The sequence below is a fragment of the Ranitomeya imitator genome, chromosome 5, assembly GCF_032444005.1.
Source record: "Ranitomeya imitator isolate aRanImi1 chromosome 5, aRanImi1.pri, whole genome shotgun sequence".
NCBI classification, from domain to species: domain Eukaryota; kingdom Metazoa; phylum Chordata; class Amphibia; order Anura; family Dendrobatidae; genus Ranitomeya; species Ranitomeya imitator.
This window is the reverse complement of record NC_091286.1, coordinates 450,391,730-450,411,481: the sequence shown is the minus strand read 5'-3', so window position 1 is coordinate 450,411,481 and position 19,752 is coordinate 450,391,730. Positions and strand designations below refer to the sequence as shown.

General features: G+C 46.2%; 1 protein-coding gene across 2 annotated transcripts in view; it reads right to left on the bottom strand.

Annotated features, from left to right (window-relative positions):
* The window catches only part of LOC138680808 (fetuin-B-like), a 95,094-nt gene extending 83,611 nt beyond the window's left edge, over positions 1-11,483 (bottom strand). For both annotated transcript variants that reach the window (XM_069768058.1, XM_069768056.1), the window contains exon 1: positions 11,196-11,483. The gene's annotated coding sequence lies outside the window, so the exon portion shown is untranslated. The remainder of the gene's footprint in view (positions 1-11,195) is intronic.
* Between the last annotated feature and the right edge of the window lie 8,269 nt (positions 11,484-19,752).

Here is a 19,752-nt window from a genome sequence, read left to right as displayed (position 1 = left end):
TCGTCATTCATACACTCGCTGTCACACTGACAAAGATCGGTACAGGATAAGTTATTTTTTCGGCACGAACACCTTGAAGAAGAACAGTCATGTTTGCATTGACAACTAATCATCTCGATTATTGCTTTTGGAGCTGGAAGAACATCTGTCATGGTTGGTTTCAACTGTCCATCCAACCCTTTGTGATAGCCATTCTTCTCGGGATCCAGCTGAGAATCCTGCAAAGCAATGTTAGCTTGTCCCCACACTCTGGCTTGGATATGGACTCTGAGGACATGTTGTTTTAGAGCTCCGAGTGTAGGAGGTAACCTGTCACTTTCTGCCATATGCTTGCAAAATAGATGCCATCGCAGTTCGGGAATATTCTTAATAAAAATGCCTTTTGGAGAGTAAGCAAAACATACGAAGGTAGCAAGAGTTGACAACATAGTTTTGCTCACTTCTTTTTCAGTCGAAAGCTTTTGATTTGAATTCATACATGATGTTCTGACTCATAGTGAGTGCTGCTCGGTCAACAATTTTGGTCCTTCTTTGAGTTTCAAGGCTGTCAATCGGCCCTGTTATGATCCAACGGATAGCGGAATATAATTCTGCTGGAACGTCGTTTATGTCACTAGTGACCGTTATGGTGTTTTTATCATTGACTTCCGTTGTAAAATTAGCAATGCTTTTCCTAATTAACTGTGCTGCTTTGTAGATTGTCTGCATGTTGTCTGCATCATCACTACGACATTCCATTGCAGAATTAACCATGATTTCCTCACAGGCTTCTGGTGAATAAAGAACTGCTGATTCCCTTCTGTTTTTTGAAAGACAGGATTTCAGATGTGGCAAGGCATTCATTATAATTTCTTTGAGCCACTTTCTAGTGAATGTAGGTTTGTGATTTTCCACGCCTTCTATACCAAGCATATTCAAATAAGTGGTTTCGATATCTTGTATAGATAGATATGATTGGTTCTGTGTTTGAATATCCACTAGGTTTATCAACTCTAGCAGACTTGCACGTTGTAATAAGGGTTCTTTGTGGTCTGTTCTGTTGGTACTACGTTCTCGTTGTCCATGAAAAACATGCTTTGTCCAACAGCTTTTGTGGTACCGGACGTCAATAGAATGTGCATCCCCTGGTGCAATGCATGTGTTCAGTCTTGTTTTCAGTGTTAAATTATCTGATGTTTCAATAGCTTGTTTCAACGATTTCCCTGCGTTGACTGTCCTCACATTATAAAGCTTCTCATTCTCATCGTTCTGACAAAAGAAACATTTTTCCTTATCCAGTGGCCATGTATGTGACCTCGTGAATGGTGATGAAGAGTCAGATGTTAATGAACCTGATTCGTCCATTTCAGCACGTCCTCTTTTTAATCCTCGTTTCTTGGTAATGTGGCTACCAGTAGCTAATGCATGTGCATAACGGTCCCGGGCTCGTTGTATTTGGTCGTTGTTAATTGCATTTGTGTAACAACTTCGATGGTAGACTGCCTGATGTGTAGCGATTGTGTCTTTCCTGTTGCTAATCCGTCGATGGATATCAACATAGTTGCCATCTTGTAAACTTGCCCTCTCTGCTACTATGTCCAAAACGCGCTGGTAAGACTGTATCCGAGGATTTTGCACCAACTTCTCATTGCCATTGGAAGACTGACAGAGCATACATAGCTTCCAGTTGATAGGTGCCTCACCTTCACAAGTGACTTCAGTAGCTTGTGGTTTGTCTGTCATGTTCAACTCCTGTAATAAAAGAAAAAAAAAACATGTGATTCCTGTCATTATGTATTATTATGTCAATACTAATTAATTATAAAAAACTGCTGTAGTAAATATCTAAAACACATCTGCAACTAGTAATATTGCATTTCTTAGCCCTAAAATGTATGTTTAGCTGTCAAATTTTATTTTTATGTTATTTATAAGCTGAGATATTAACGAAAATTGGTTTTACGTCAGCCATTTTGTAAAATCCAATATGGCGGTCACGTGGGACTCGGGGCAAATGGAAACATTGTTTTTCGTATTGCTTATACTATAACCTTTCCAAAAATGTATAGTTTTCAGACTCTCCAAAAAAATCCGGCGAAGGCCTAAATCAATACATAGTGAACCGGACTAGTAAGGAAGGAGACAGTTCCAGTCTCAGCCGTCCTCCTCTGCTTTTTTTAGCATCGCCTTCAAGGTTTTGTTAAACCTCTCCACAAGTCCATCAGTCTGGGGATGGTATACCGAGGTTCTGAACTGGGAAATTTGCAGGGTCTTGCACAGCTCCCTCATGACCTTCGACATGAAGGGGGTCCCTTGGTCCATTAGTATGTCTTTCAACTGCCCAGTTCGGGAGAAGATTTGGATCAGCTCCTTAGAGATATGTGGCACCCCTGGGGTCCAGCTGCCACAGAGATACTGCACCTCATCCACAGGTGTGGTATTCCGCTCTCGGGTAAGGAGGAGGCACTGCACAGAACCTTAACACCAGCATCCAACACTAGACACTTCAGTCAAGGCATCTGGGTGTACCCTTGGGGAAGATGGCCTCATCCCAGTCTGGAGAGGGTTAATAGGTAGAGGGTGTGGGTGGAGAAAGCAGAGATGTCATGGAAACAGTAGAGGGAGTCAGGAAAGATCTAAATAGTTAGTAAGTGAGAGGAAGTGAAAAGAAGCAGACATGCTGAGGAGTTCCTGTCAGAGGGAGCTAGAGAGAGAAAAAAGCTAAAGGAAGAAGAGAAGGAAGGAGTCCTAGAGGCACGGGTAGTGAGAAGTCCACCCGTGGGGCTCGTATTCACGCTGACCATAGTCAGGTGGAGTGACCAGGTCGCAGTCAGGGGACTGTCCCCATTCTAGTGGACAAACTAAAGACTCAGCTAGATAACCGGAGGCTGTGGTTTTTGCCACATCTGCAAACATTCGCTGAAAAAGCAGCCAGATAGGATGCAGGGGGACTAGAGCTCACTGCCTGACAAGATCTGTGGCTTCTGGCTTGGGACACTGTGTGGCAGGCGCGGAGAGGAGAGGTGAAACCAGCATAGAAAGGGGGTTCTGGAAGGTGCACCCAATTTGCTTGAGAGCTGGCTGGACCAACTACTCGGAGGGCACAGCACCCTGGCTGGGGCAACTAAGAACTGTGAGTGAAGCATTGGAAACTGCACCCCGCTGTGTCCTCACACTTATTTACTGCGCCATCCGCCCTGCACAACATCCATCATCAGCATCTCCATCTTTTACAACCTATGTGGCCTGGGACTCAAGCTCTACCTGTGGAGATCTGTACCAACTCTGCTGCATCACCATCAGCCCCAGTGATCTATTTAAACAACGCCAGCTAGCATCTCCTATTTGCCGAGTACCACAGGTGGCGTCACGAACAATTCCCCTTTTCCCCATAGACTTTATTCCCATTTCATTGACTCTTATATTTTACGCCCAGGGCCACGGACCGGGTCACTGCTGCCGTGACACATCCAATTTAAGAACCGCCGGCCCAGTACAAAGTATCCCAATGGCCCTGACATGCGCTGCAGATACACTTGCTAGAGGCATTTCTTAAGGGTACTGCCTCTAGGTACTGGGTAGCATAATCCAGGACCACCAATGTATATTAATGTCCTCTTGCGGATTTCACCAGTTGTCCCACTAGGTCCATTGCTATCCGCTTGAATGGCACCTCAATGATGGACAATGGTACCAGAGAACTGCAGAAGTGGGCTACTGGGGAGGCCAGCTGGCACATGGTGCAGAAACAGTAAAAGTTCATAATTTCTCTGTAACACCCCAGCCAGTAGAATCTTTGCAGAATGTGCTCCTGGGTCTGATCTGCCCCCAGGTAACCATCCAACACAATGGAATGAGCCATGTCTAACACTCTGCGTCTATAGGGCCCTGGTACCAATAACTGCTCTAACACCTCACCTCTTGGCGTGGTTACCCTATAAAGCAGATCACCAATCACAGCAAAATGAGGAAACTCTCTGTTGGCTCCCTGATCCTGAGGCACACCATTTAATAAAGTAACAATTTCAAATGCCCCTTTAAGAATTAGGTCCCTGAGTTGGGCAGTTCCAAAGTTTCCCCCAGACACCTCCAGCTCAGGATCGTTGGCCTCAGTTGATGCTTCCTCATCGCCAACAAGCACACAAAATGGAAACCTATCATCTGCAGCCTGCGATGAGGCTTCTTTGGGAGGAACCTGGCTATTGCCTGGACAACCAGACATCCTCCCTTTTGCCTACAAGTCCCAAAATAATACATAGTGGTGCATTAGGTCCTTGGCCACGTAAACCTAATGGGACTCGGTGCCACAGTTTGTGTTTATGACCACTTGGGCCATGGGATAGCCCTTAGTGTCACCATGAATACAGCAGATGCTCACAATCTTTCCAGGAATCAGCCGATGGGGAATGATAGCCCTCACTAGGGTTACCAAACTCCCTGAGTCCAGAAGACCAGTCATTTGCACCCCGCTTACAGTCACAGGGGCATGCCTGCAGCTTCTCTCCCATTTGGGGGTCAGCACTGCAGGCCGGATATGCAAAAATACATCCTGTGCTGCAGTCCATTGGCTCGGTGGTCATGGGACAACGGGTGGCTATGTGGCCAGGGGTATGACACCTCCAACAAGTTATGCTATGTGAAGGAACCTTGGACACTAACTCCCGTGCTCTTGGACACTCCCAGGTGTGGCTCTAGCTCTCCTCTTTTGGGTGTCAGCTCTGCTTTGGGAACCCCAGTATGGGGATGCTACAACTCCTTGCTTTCCCACAGAACTCTGGACCGCCAGGTACCTCTCAGCCAGGTTCACTAGGTCATCAGCATTACGGGGATCTCCCTGGGCATCCCAGGATTGCACTGGCCTCGGTAGGGAGTGTATTAGCCTGTCCATAACGACCCTCTCCACTTGTGCACTTTCAGACCAAAGGATAAGTATCAAAGGAAGCTAAGCTTAGGGAAGGGTATCATGTTAAAAACCTGCAGCAAGAAGAAGATAATCGCATAAATCACAGGGAAGATACAGTGGATACGGAAAGTATTCATACACGTTTACATTTTTCACTCTTTGTTTCATTGCAGCCATTTAGTAATTTAAAAAAAGTTCATTTTTCTCATTAATGTACACTCTGCACCCCATTTTGACTGAAAAAAAACAGAAATGTAGTAATTTTTGCAAATTTATTAAAAAAATAAAAACTGAAATATCACATGGTCATAAGTATTCAGACCCTTTGCTCAGTATTGAGTAGAAGCACCCTTTTGAGCTAGTACAGCCATGAGTCTTCTTGGGAATGATGCAACAAATTTTGCACTCCTGGATTTGGGGATCGTCTGCCATTCTTCCTTGCAGATCCTCTCCAGTTCCATCAGGTTGGATGGTGAACGTTGGTGGACAGACATATTCAGATCTCTCCAGAGATGCTCAATTGGGCTTAGGTCAGGGCTCTGGCTGAGCCAGTGAAGAATAGTCACAGAGTTGTTCTGAAGCCACTCCTTTGATATTTTAGCTGTGTGCTCAGGGTCATCTTGTTGGAAGGTGAACCTTCGGCCAAGTCTGAGGTCCAGAGCACTCTGGAAGAGGTTTTCATCCAGGATACCTCTGTACTTGGCCGCATTCATGTTTCCTTCAGTGACAACCAGTTGCTCTGTCCCTGCAGCTGAAAAACACCCCCATAGCATGATGCTGCCACCACCATGTTTCACTGTTAGGATTGTATTGGGCAGGTGATGAGTAGTGCCTGGTTTTCTCCACACATACCGCTTAGAATTATTACCAAAAAGGTCTATCTTCGTCTCTTCAGACAAGAGAATCTTATTTCTCATAGTCTGGGAGTCCTTCATGTGTTTTTTTAGAAAACTCTATGCAGGCTTTCATATGTCTTGCACTTCTGTTGGGCTTCTCTGCCATAAAGGACCGACTGGTGGAGGACTGCAGTGAACTTCAATTTCTCAATCCGTTAGCCCTGTTATCCCTTGTTTCTTCCAGACCCATTTTCAGCTATCAAAGTCTAGTCTATTGACTTTAATCTCCTCACTCCAAATCACCCATTTCCAATCTTCTACTGTCACGTTTTCTTACTTTTTTGCAAACTTGAGGCGATTCATATGATATTTAAGTCGAGGCTTCTCTGCTATTCTAGACTTGTGTAATGTGTGTTGCATGGTGCTTACATTGATATCCGTGATCTCACTATTACGAATCTTACGAGCCACCTCCACTGCTGTGTTTGTCAAGTCAGAACTAATAGATCTTGTGATGGGCCGACTTGTTGACTCCAATTTTTTGTCTTGACATCCACCTGTTGGTTTTTCATGGATGTACGGACTTTAGTTTATATTCTTCCAATTGTCATGGCATTCACATGAAGCAATTTTCTTGGCCAAGAGACCACTATGGATGAGCTGGATGATGCTGTTTCTCTTTTCTTGGTAAATCTTCATCATTGCTGCACCTCGATTCGAACTAGTGACCTTTCGCTTGGGAATCAACCTAATGACACACTGAGCTATTAAGGAATCTGAGAACAGGTTGTAATTTGCAGTATACAGGAAGAAATATTTCCACAACCAGGAGCAAAACAGTAACAAAGCAGTGATATGACAGGAATCTGCATAACTAATAATAATAGTAATAATAATAATAATAATATTATAATTATTTATTTATATAGCAGCATTGATCCCATGGTGCTGTACATGAGAAGGGGTTACATACAAATTACATATATCACTTACAGTAAGCAAACAATTACAGACTGATACAGAGGGGCGAGGACCCTGCCCTTGCGTACTTACATTCTACAGGATGGTGGGGAAGGAGAAAGTAGGTTGGGGGGGTGCAGCAGCTCTGGTGTTGGTGAGGCAGTAGCTTCGGTAGTGGTGAGGAGGCAGCGGGATCAGTGCAGGCTGCAGGCTTTCCTGAAGAGGTGGGTTTTCAGGTTCCGTCTGAAGGATCCGAATGTGGTTGATAGTCGGACGTGTTGGGCCAAAGAATTCCAGAGGATGTGGGATATTCGGGAAAAGTCTTGGAGGCGGTTGGATGAGGAGCGAATAAGTGTGGAAGAGAGAAGTCTTGGGAGGACAGGAGATTACGTGAGGGAAGATATCTGGAGATTAGTTCAGAGATATATGGAGGAGACAGGTTATGGATGGCTTTGTAGGTTAGTATTACTAATTTGAGCTGGATACGCTGAGGGAATGGGAGCCAGCGAAGAGATTTGCAGAGGGGGGAAGCGGAGGAGAATCGAGGAGAGAGATTAATTAATTGGGCAGCAGAGTTAAGGATGGACTGGAGAGGTGCAAGGCAGTAGCGTAGCTACCGGGGAAGCAGAGGGTGTGGTGGCCCCGGGCCCGGTGCTCAGAGAGGGCCCACCTGGAGCTACGCTACTATAAGTGTATCAGCGTGCAGTGCACCGATACAGTTACCTTCTGCAGCAGAGCAGAGAGAATATAGATCTCCCTGCTCTGCCACCGGCCACTATGGGGCCCTTGAGCAGGCAGGGGGGCCCCGATGCCAGCAGTGGGCTCCCCGCCTGTCATCGCAGGATCAGCTGTATCGGCATTTAGCCGATATTGCTGACCGCAATGATGAGGGAAGAAGCGCTGCGCTCCTTCCCCCATCATCCCCCTGTCAGCATCTGATGTTGGTGACGCTGACAGCGGGCGCGATGACGTCACTGCCCGGTGCCCGCTGTCAGGAGATGAGCGGGCGTTCAGAGCAGCGCAGCAACCAGGAAGAAGAGAGGTGAGTATTTATTTTTTTATGGGGTGCTGCCTAAGGCTTCTTTCACACTAACGTCGGAATCTCCCCGTCGCAATGCGTCGGGGAGAGATTCCGAAGCTAGCGTTTGCTGCATTGCACAATGGGTGCAGCGGATGCATTTTTCCGGCGCATCCGCTGCCCCATTGTAAGGTGCGGGGAGGTGGGGGCGGACTTCCGGCCGCGCATGCGCGGTCGGAAAAACCGGTCCATCAGGAGAAAAAAACGTTACATGTAGCGTTTTTTTCTCCCGACGGTCCGCCAAAGCACGACGCATCCGTCGCAAGACGGATGCGAAGTGTGGCAATCCGTCGCAAATGCGTCGTCAATAGAAGTCTATGGGGAAAAAACGCATCCTGCAAGCACTTTTGCAGGATGCGCTTTTTCTGCAAAACGACGCATTGTGACGGATTTAAAAAAACGCTAGTGTGAAAGTACCCTAATACTACAGCGTCTGCCTATGGGGGTCTGCCTTATACTACAGGATCTGCCCATGGGGGTCTGCCTAATACTACAGGGTCTGCCTATGGGGATCTGTCTTATACTATAGGGTCAGACCGCTACATCATCTGGGGTCATTACTGGGACCGGAGCATCGCGAGGAGCGGGAAAAGCTGCCAGGGACGCCGGAAAGTGAGAATATCACGATTTTTTTTTTAATTACCGTATTTTCCGGCGTATAAGACGACTTTTTAACCCCTGAAAATCTTCTTAAAAGTCGGGGGTCGTCTTATACGCCGGGTATCTATGGTGGGTGGGGGGGAGTGGTCCCGATGACGGAGGGGGCGTCTCACAGGGAAGTGTGAGTATGCCCCATTACCTCATATTATAGCTGCAGCGTCAGCGTGGGGTGCTGGGGAGCGGCGGCTGCTCCTTTGTGCCGCGTGGGTGCTATGGGGCGGCGGTTCCTTTTGGTACAGCGTCGTGGCTCTGTGCTGTGGGGCGGCAGCGGCGGCGTATCTTCAGGGAGAGTCAGTCGGGGCTCCTCCGGCATCTCCCGAAATCCCGGAGGCGCCGGCAGCTCCATTGCTGCGATGCGGTGGCCTTCGGGAAAATGGCCGCTGGGGGTGGCGCAGGCTCAGATTCAGATCTCTTCTCCCGAGATCTCGGGACGAGATCTGAATCTGAGCCTGCGCCGCCCCCAGCGGCCATTTTCCCGGAGGCCACCGCATCGCAGCAATGGAGCTGCCGGCGCCTCCGGGATTTCGGGAGATGCCGGAGGAGCCCCGACTGACTCTCCCTGAAGATACGCCGCCGCTGCCGCCCCACAGTACAGAGCCACGACGCTGTACCAAAAGGAACCGCCGCCCCACAGCACCCACGCGGCACAAAGGAGCAGCGGCCGCCGCCGCTCCCCAGCACCCCACGCTGACGCTGCAGCTATAATATGAGGTAATGGGGCATACTCACACTTCCCTGTGAGACGCCCCCTCCGTCATCGGGACCACTCCCCCCCCCAAAAAAAGGCACATTAGTCACCGGCCGTATAAGATGACATACGGCGTATAAGAAGATCCCCAATTTTTAAGATTTTATATTTTAACTGGAAAAGTTGGGGGGTCGTCTTATACGCCCAGTCGTCTTATACGCCGGAAAATACGGTATTATTTTTAACATTATATCTTTTTACTATTGATGCTGCATAGGCAGCATCAATATTAAAAAGTGAAGCGGTGTTTAAATCCTGCCCCAATATCGCTGATTAGACGCGGCCGGCCGGCGCGTCCAATCTGCGACGCGGGATTTCCGTTACAGACAAACAAACAAACAGACGGAAATGGACCTTAACCGATTATACAGTATATATAGATTCTTTTCAGTAACATCTGTCATCTGTTGAGGTTCTCCTCCACTATTAGGGTGCGTCATCGAGTTGTAATCAAGGTTACCTGGTTAGGGTCCCACTCAGAAGCTTCGCCCCTCCTGAACCAAAACCCTAGTTACGCCTCTGGTGCAAGGGTGGTAGCAGGCAGGCCACGAAAAAGGATGCTGCAGTAGTCAAGATGGGAGATGATGAGGGCATGCACAAGCATTTTAGTAGATTGACGGTTGAGGAAAGGAAGGATTCTGGAGATATTTTTGAGCTGGAGGCTCATCATTAATAATAATGATAATAGTGATTAGCATAACTAATCATATGCTAAATAGTTGCCAGTCAAATTTATGCATGAGATAGCCAATATGATTGTCTATAAAAAGATGGTAGTCTCACATTCTAAGCAGTAGTAGATAACGAGATATGGAGCCTGACATTCAAAAGTTCAAAACATTGTTACCCTTTTGCTCATCAGTGTATATGGGCATGCAGGTCATAAGAAGCTGGATAAAATTATACCTTGATATCTGTGATTCCATGTCTCATTCCAGAGAAATCCACAGGTTTTTTTATTTATATGTAAATGACCTATTCCAGGCTATGGACAGGAAGTACTTGGATGATAACAATGACTCCAGCTTATTTTAAATATAGGTGGGAGTCAACAGTGTGAGACAAGTAACTAACTCAGAACAGGAGAAATTATTTTGTTTTTCCTTGTGTTCTGACCATCTGAATATAGAGCAATATGTTTGTATTTATGTGCTGGTTTGTTGCATTATATCACCATCTAGTGGTGGCTGAATTTATAACCTGTGTCTTTAAAGGGAACCTGTCACCCCCAAAATTGAAGGTGAGCTAAGCCCACTGGCATCAGGGGCTTATCTACAGCATTCTGTAATGCTGTAGATAAGCCCCCGATGTATCCTGAAAGATGAGAAAAAGAGGTTATATTATACTCACCCAGGGGTGGTCCCGCTGCAATTCTGGTCCGATGGGCATCGCGGTCCGGTCCGGGGCCTCCCATCTTCTTACAATGACGTCCTCTTCTTGTCTTCACTCTTCGGCCCCATGCAGGCGTACTTTGTCTGCCCTGTTGAGGGCAGAGCAAAGTACAGCAGTGCGCAGGCGCCGGGCCTCTCTGACCTTTCCCGACGACTACGCACTGTTTCCTGGACTTATAAGCTTTTTTCTTACAGGGGTCTCCACTTGCTTGTGATACCCTGCCGCCTCTGTAACTAATTCCTTTCCTTGCTGAGCATTGTAGTTCCACCACTATTAAACCTGTCTTCTCCCTGTCACCTGCTCTCCAACACACTCCTCCTCAACACTGACTACTTTCCTCCTATGTCACTAAAACCTTCCTACTGGATCCCCTATAGGTCGCACCTTTCCCCCTGTCCTCCAGGGGCCAGCCTCACAGTTAACACCGTAGGAACATGACATAGACAATGGCCATAGGGATAAATGCATTTTTATATTATAAGAGAAAATAACTGTCTGCGCTGGAAAACCCGCTAGAGGACCATATGACAAAGTCCGTTGGCACAGTAAATAAGTCCAGTGAATATTACTGTTACAATACACGCTCAAACTACCTCAAACCGCAAAATATATAAAAAGCAATAAAAAATATATAGCTACCTGAGGAAGTAGTCAGAGGGAGATAAGAATCCTTCAATGTATTTTTCTCGAGACGCCCGAAATAAGTGAAAAAGATGAAGTGCCAGATGATTTTTGATCAGTAGCGATTACTTTAAAGTTGTTTTCTTCCAATCCTTTGCTGGGAAAAGATATAGTCCACAACTAATCCCGTGATGATCCGGATCGCCGGCACTGCCCCGGCCGGTGGCAGCGCACGTCTGCGTGCAGAGAAGTGTGTCCACGCTGCTGGACGAAGCCGTTAGGTCTTCTGCACTCGCAGGACCTAGTGTGACGTCACAGTCACGTGAATAATCACGTGATCCTAAGCTCTTTCCATAGCCGGTCACGTGATTATTCACGTGACTGTGACATCACACTAGGTCCTGCGAGTGCAGAAGACCTAACGGCTTCGTCCAGCAGCGTGGACACACTTCTCTGCACGCAGACGTGCGCTGCCACCGGCCGGGGCAGTGCCGGCGATCCGGATCATCACGGGATTAGTTGTGGACTATATCTTTTCCCAGCAAAGGATTGGAAGAAAACAACAACTTTAAAGTAATCGCTACTGATCAAAAATCATCTGGCACTTCATCTTTTTCACTTATTTCGGGCGTCTCGAGAAAAATACATTGAAGGATTCTTATCTCCCTCTGACTACTTCCTCAGGTAGCTATATATTTTTTATTGATTTTTATATATTTTGAGGTAGTTTGAGCGTGTATTGTAACAGTAATATTCACTGGACTTATTTACTGTGCCAACGGACTTTGTCATATGGTCCTCTAGCGGGTTTTCCAGCGCAGACAGTTATTTTCTCTTTTATCAGATTTATCTTTTTGTTTGCGGTGGGTGGTACCGCTATTCTGTTTGCTGCAGGTATAATTTGTTGTGAGCGCTACAGGTTTTCCTTTTAGTATTGATTTTTATATTATAGCCATAAATATAACAACACACAAAAATAACTTTAGACACACTTGTCACAACGTCTTCTTAAGGGGGACAGGATTTCTTGTCCACCCTCTTACAAGAACACAGTGTTGTCAGTTTTCCTTTATTCAGCTAATATATATATATATATATATATATATATATATATATATATATATATATATATATATATATATATATATATACACATATATGCAGTGGGTATGGAAAGTATTCATACCCCTTTAAATTTTTCACTCTTTGTTTCATTGCAGCCATTAGATGAATTCAAAAAAGTTCATTTTTTTTCTCATTAACCCCGACCCATGACGCCACGTAGGCGTCATGAAAGTCGGTGCCAATCTGACCCATGACGCCTATGTGGCGTCATGGAAAGATTGCGTCCCTGCAGATCGGGTGAAAGGGTTAACTCCCATTTCACCCGATCTGCAGAGACAGGAGGAGTGGTAGTACAGCCCAGGGGGGGTGGCTTCACCCCCCCGTGGCTACGATCGCTCTGATTGGCAGTTTCACTTTCAACAGCCAATCAGAGCGATTTGTAATATTTCACCTATTATAACTGGTGAAATATTACAATCCAGCCATGGCCGATGCTGCAATATCATCGGCCATGGCTGGAAACACTAATGTGCCCCCACCCCACCCCACCGATCGCCCCCCCAGCCCTCCGATCTGTCCGGTACACTGCTCCGGCTCCCCTCTGCCCTGTGCTCCGCTCCCCCCGTGCTCCAATCACCCTCCCCGTGCTCCGTTCCACCCCCCCGTGCTCCGTTCCACCCCTCCCGCGCTCCGATCCACCCCCTATGCTCCGATTTTCCCCCCCCCCCCCCCCCCGTGCTCCCCCCTACCCCATCATACTTACCGATCCTGCCGGGGTCCGTCCGTCTTCTCCCTGGGCGCCGCCATCTTCCAAAATGGCGGGCACATGCGCAGTGCGCCCGCCGAATCTACCGGCCGGCAGATTCGTTCCGAAGTGCATTTTGATCACTGAGATAGATTATATCTCAGTGATCAAAATAAAAAAATAATAAATGACCCCCCCCCCCCCTTTGTCACCCCCATAGGTAGGGACAATAAAAAAATAACGAAATTTCTTTTTCCCACTAATGTTAGAATAGGGTTAGGGTTAGGGGTAGGGTTAGGGCTAGGGTTAGGGCTAGGGTTAGGGTTTCGGTATGTGCACACGTATTCTGTTCCTCTGCGGATTTTTCCGCTGCAGATTTGATAAATCCGCAGTGCTAAACCGCTGCGGATTTATGGCGGATTTACCACGTTTTTTCTGCGCATTTCACTGCGGTTTTACAACTGCGATTTTCTATTTGAGCAGTTGTAAAACCGCTGCGGAATCCGCAGAAAGAAGTGACATGCTGCGGAATGTAAACCGCTGCGTTTCCGTGCAGTTTTTCTGCAGCATGTGTACAGCGATTTTTGTTTCCCATAGGTTTACATTGAACTGTAAACTCATGGGAAACTGTAGCGGATCCGCAGCGTTTTCCGCAGCGTGTGCACATACCTTTAGAATTAGGCTATGTGCACACGGTGCGGATTTGGCTGCGGATCCGCAGCAGTGTTCCATCAGGTTTACAGTACCATGTAAACCTATGGAAAACCAAATCCGCTGTGCCCATGGTGCGGAAAATACCGCGCGGAAACGCTGCGTTGTATTTTCCGCAGCATGTCAATTCTTTGTGCGGATTCCGCAGCGTTTTACACCTGTTCCTCAATAGGAATCCGCAGGTGAAATCCGCACAAAAAACACTGGAAATCTGCGGAAAATCCGCAGGTAAAACGCAGTGCCTTTTACCCGCGGATTTTTCAAAAATGATGCTGAAAAATCTCACACGAATCCACAACGTGGGCACATAGCCTTAGGGTTAGGGTTGGAATTAGGGTTGTGGTTAGGGGTGTGATTAGGGTTATGGCTACAGTTGGGATTAGAGTTAGGGGTGTGTTGGGGTTAGTGTTGGAGGTAGAATTGAGGGGTTTCCACTGTTTAGGCACATCAGGGGTCTCCAAACGCAACATGGCGCCACCATTGATTCCAGCCAATCTCGTATTCAAAAAGTCAAATGGTGCTCCCTCAATTCCGAGCCCCGACGTGTGCCCAAACAGTGGTTTACCCCCACATATGGGGTATCAGTGTACTCAGGACAAACTGCGCAACAATTACTGGGGTCCAATTTCTCCTGTTACCCTTGTGAAAATAAAAAAATGCTTGCTAAAACATCATTTTTGAGGAAAGAAAAATGATATTTTATTTTCACGGCTCTGCATTATAAACTTCTGTGAAGCACTTGGGGGTTCAAAGTGCTCACCACACATCTAGATAAGTTCCTTTCGGGGTCTAGTTTCCAAAATGGGGTCACTTGTGGGGGGTTTCTACTGTTAAGCCACATCAGGGGCTCTGCAAACGCAACGTGACGCCCACAGAGCATTCCATCAAAGTCTGCATTTCAAAACGTCACTACTTCACTTCCGAGCCCCGGCATGTGCCCAAACAGTGGTTTACCCCCACATATGGGGTATCACCGTACTCAGGAGAAACTGGACAACAACTTTTGTGGTCAAATTTCTCCTGTTACCCTTGGGAAAATAAAAAATTGCAGGCTAAAAGATCATTTTTGAGAAAATAATTTTTTTTTTTTATTTTCATGGCTCTGCGTTATAAACTTCTGTGAAGCACTTGGGGGTTCAAAGTCCTCACCACACATCTATATTAGTTCCTTTGGAGGTATAGTTTCCAAAATGGGGTCACTTGTGGGGGAGCGTCAATGTTTAGGCACACAGGGGCTCTCCAAACGCGACATGGTGTCCGCTAACGATGGAGATAATTTTTCATTCAAAAAGTCAAATGGCGCTCCTTCCCTTCCGAGCCTTACCATGTGCCCAAACAGTGGTTTACCCCCACATGTGAGGTATTGGTGTACTCAGGAGAAATTGCCCAACAAATCTTAGGATCCATTTTATCCTGTTGCCCATGTGAAAATGAAAAAATTGAGGCAAAAAAAATTGTGTGAAAAAAAAGTACTTTTTCATTTTTACGGATCAATTTGTGAAGCACCTGAGGGTTTAAAGTGCTCACTATGCATCTAGATAAGTTCCTTGGGGCGTCTAGTTTCCAAAATGGGGTCACTTGTGGGGGAGCTCCAATTTTTAGGCACACGGGGGCTCTCCAAACCTGACATGGTGTCCGCTAAAGAGTGGAGCCCATTTTTCATTCAAAAAGTCAAATGGCGCTCCTTCCCTTCCAAGCCCTGCCGTGCGCCCAAACAGTGGTTTACCCCCACATATGAGGTATCAGCGTACTCAGGACAAATTGGACAACAACTTTCGTGGTTCAGTTTCTCCTTTAACCATTGGGAAAATTAAAAAATTGTTGCTAAAAGATAATTTTTGTGACTAAAAAGTTAAATGTTCATTTTTTCCTTCCATGTTGCTTCTGCTGCTGTGAAGCACCTGAAGGGTTAATAAACTTCTTGAATGTGGTTTTGAGTACCTTGAGGGGTGCAGCTTTTAGAATGGTGTCACTTTTGGGTATTTTCAGCCATATAGACCCCTCAAACTGACTTCAAATGTGAGGTGGTCCCTAAAAAAATGGTTTTGTAAATTTCGTTGTAAAAATGAGAAATCGCTGGTCAAATTTTAACCCATATAACTTCCTAGCAAAAAAAATTTTGTTTCCAAAATTGTGCTGATGTAAAGTATACATGTGGGAAATGTTATTTATTAACTATTTTGTGTCCCATAACTCTCTGGTTTAACAGAATAAAAATTCAAAATGTGAAAATTGCGAAATGTTCAAAATTTTCGCCAAATTTCCGTTTTTATCACAAATAAACGCAGAATTTATTGACCTAAATTTACCACTAACATGAAGCCCAATATGTCACGAAAAAACAATCTCAGAACCGCTAGGATCCGTTGAAGCGTTCCTGAGTTATTACCTCATAAAGGGACACTGGTCAGAATTGCAAAAAACGGCAAGGTCTTTAAGGTCAAAATAGGCTGGGTCATGAAGGGGTTAATGTACACACTGCACTGCATCTTGACTGAAAAAATACAGAAATGTAGTAAATTTTGCACTTCTATTAAAGAAAAACAGAAATATCACATGGACTAAAGTATTCAGACCCTTTGCTCAGTATTTAGTAGAAGCACCCTTTTGAGCTAGTACAGCCATGAGTCTTCTTGGGAATGATGCAACAAGTTTTTCACACCTGGATTTGGGGATTCTCTGCCATTCTTTCTTGCAGATCCTCTCCAGTTCCATCAGGTTGGATGGTGAACGTTGGTGGACAGCCATTTTCAGGTCTCTCCAGAGATGCTCAATTGGGTTTAGGTGAGGGAAGGTGAAGGTGAATCTTCGGCCAAGTCTGAGGTCCAGAGCACTCTGGAAGAGGTTTTCATCCATGATATCTCTGTACTTGGCCGCATTCATGTTTCCTTCAATGACAACCAGTCATCCTGTCCCTGCATATGAAAAACATCCCCATAGCATGATGCTGCCACCACCATGTTTCACTGTTAGGATTGTATTGGGCATGAGAGAAAAAGCCCAAAGAAATAAGATAAAATATAACTTTTAATTATAAACCTTTAAAAACGGGGCATACAACACTTACAAACACCGCACACAAAAAGTGCACACTGCATTGACTCTATGGATGAACCCTGGTCTGTATGCCTGCCTGGCTGCGGAGGTTGGCACCCTATATCAACCCACACGAGAATGGCACCCCCGCTCACCGATGGCTGACCCTATTGTCTTGTTGTGCCCTACCGGTAAGTGCCAATTGATACACTTTCACAACATGGAAAGATAGTACCCTATAGTATAGGTCAGAAAAAACAGGCAGTGCATCTAATATATGTATTTCAGACCAGGGAAAGGGAATGAAATGCCTTGCTTGATAAAGATATTATTAATCGTAAATTTGATAAGATGAACTCTCTTTCTAAACTGTACCTCTGCTGCTCCCTACCTATCAGCGGAGGTTGGCACACTATATGTGAGCAGATATAGCGCCCCAGCTCCACGACGGCTACCCCTAGAAGGCCCTGCTGCGTTACTTTTATGGCTCCTCAGGAGGTTAGATGAATAGATGCCGCAATGCAAACCCACTTTGCTTTATAAAGTGGGCTTTATCAAACTAATTCCCCAGTCCATCCCTCAATAGAGTCCAGGGTATGTACACAGCAATAGATGTCCCATATACATGAACATAGTCGTATGCATCCTATAGATAGTACATAGCCATTCAGAAATGTCGGTTGCGGTACTCACATGGTGCACTAGTTTCATGCATAAAGGAATTGCCAGTTCTTCCTGGTGGCAGCGTGCGCGTGCTTTCCAGCCTGGAACGCATCGGGGAACCATCTGTCCTGATCGCTCCGTGCACTTCCGTCTTACGATAAAAGAAGTGACGATGTACACGGAACTGCACATACGTTGGATGAGTTTGCGTTCCACCTAATGGAATGCAATCCTTAGGCCATGTTCACACAGTGCGTTTTTTACCGCGGAACCGCGGCGGTTTTGCCGCTGCGGTTCCGCAGCTGTTTTCCATGCAGGGTACAGTACACTGTACCCTATGGAAAACAGGACACACTGTGCACATGGTCCGGAAATTGTAAAAAAAAAGCCGCGCTGAATAGCTCCCGGAAAAAAGGAGCATGTCAATTCTTCTTCCTGAACCGCAGCGGTTCTGCACCCATAGACCTCCATTGTGAGGTCAAAATCGCAGTAAAACACGCAGATCAAAAATATATCTGCGGGTTTTACTGCGATTTGATGTGCAGAACCGCTGCAGCAGGAAGTGCGGGGGAGCGGGCGGAAGTGCGTGGGCGGAGTGTGGCTGCCCCCCCGTGCTCCGATCCCGCCCCCCCCCCCGTGCTCCGATGCCCCCCCCCGTGCTCCGATGCCCCCCCCCAGTGCTCCGATGCCCCCCCCGTGCCCTAATCTCCCCCCCTTATACTTACCCGGCGTCCCGGTGTCCGTCCGGTCGTCTTCTCCCTGGGCGCCGCCATCTTGCAAAATGGCGGGCGCATGCGCAGTGCGCCCGCCGAATCTGCCGGCCGGCAGATTCGCTCCAAAGTGCATTTTGATCACTGAGATATAACCTATCTCAGTGATCAAAATAAAAAAATAGTAAATGACACCCCCCCCACTTTGTCACCCCCATTGGTAGGGACAATAAAAAAATTAAGAATTTTTTTTTTTTTTTTTTTTCACTAAGGTTAGAATATGGGTAGGGGTAGGGTTAGGGTTAGGGGTAGGGTTAGGGTTAGGGTTAGGGGTAGGGTTAGGGGTAGGGTTAGGGTTAGGGGTAGGGTATTTTCAGCCATTTTAGCCCTAAAAAGCTTCCTAGGAAACAGTCTCTGCATAGAAAACTGCATAAAAAAACGCATCAAAAAACGCATCAAAAAAGGACAAAAAAAGGACCAAAAAAAGGACCTGCGTTTACTGCCAAGAGCTGCAGTTTTTTAAAAAAACTGTCCTGAAAAAAAAAGGATGGAAATCCTGAACGTGTGAACATACCCTAATAAGGTTTTTTAGCTTGTATTTCACACATTGGACTGCACACACTGCCAAATATTATTATGGTGCCCGCAGTCTATTAGGAGCTCTGCCTGTGTTATTTATATAGAATTACTCCTGTCCCGTACAGATGTATACAAATCAGAGGACATAGCGTCAAAATGCAATAATGGAATCTATTTAACATATATCCTTGATTTTACCTATATCTATGATCCACCCCTCTTGATTGAAAGATAGGAACATAGAAGAGCCTGGAATTGCCAAGTAATATTAAAGGGAAGGTGGGGTATATAAAAATGGAGATTGAATTTCACATACACGGATAGTCCCAGTGATTAATAATCACATATCACCAATAGATAACACACCATAATAGGTGAAAGTCCCTAAACTGGGACATTACAGAGAAGCATGGCTATAAAAATGACACAATGAGAGGACTTAACAGCTTTGGTTTTTCAGAGAAAGCAGGCATATGCATTTTGTACATTAAGCTCAGCAGGGGCTAGGGATCCCATATGGAAAATCCATTCTCATTCCCTTTGTAACAAATATCTGTCATAATTTCCTCCCCTTGGATTTGGCTTCACCTCCTCCAGGACGCAGAAAGAAACCTGTTCTAGATTACCCTGATGGGTTCCATTCATATGTCTCACCAGGGAAGTATCCCGTTTGTTTTTTATCTGATGTGCTCACCCACCCTTCTTCTGACCTCTCTACCAGTCTTGCCCACATAATCCATGGGACATGTATGGAGCGCCCCCAGACACAGGGCCGCAGGGTACTCGGTACCGGTCCTCTCTGTTTCGGTCCTGGGGTTGTCACGGTGGCTTGACCCGGTCCGTGACCCTGCTAAAGGGCGTCCAATGAAAGGTGATGAAAGTCTGTCAAGGGTTCGTGACGCCACCTGTGGTATTCGGTCAGGGTGACCGACGCTGCTGGGGCCCACTGTGGTGGTGTGATGGCAGCTAGATGGTATACCTTCCCACAGGTGAAGTATATCCCCAGGGCTTCCCAGTAGTATAGGTGGTGATGATGCGAGGTGCGATTAATAACGAGGACACAGGG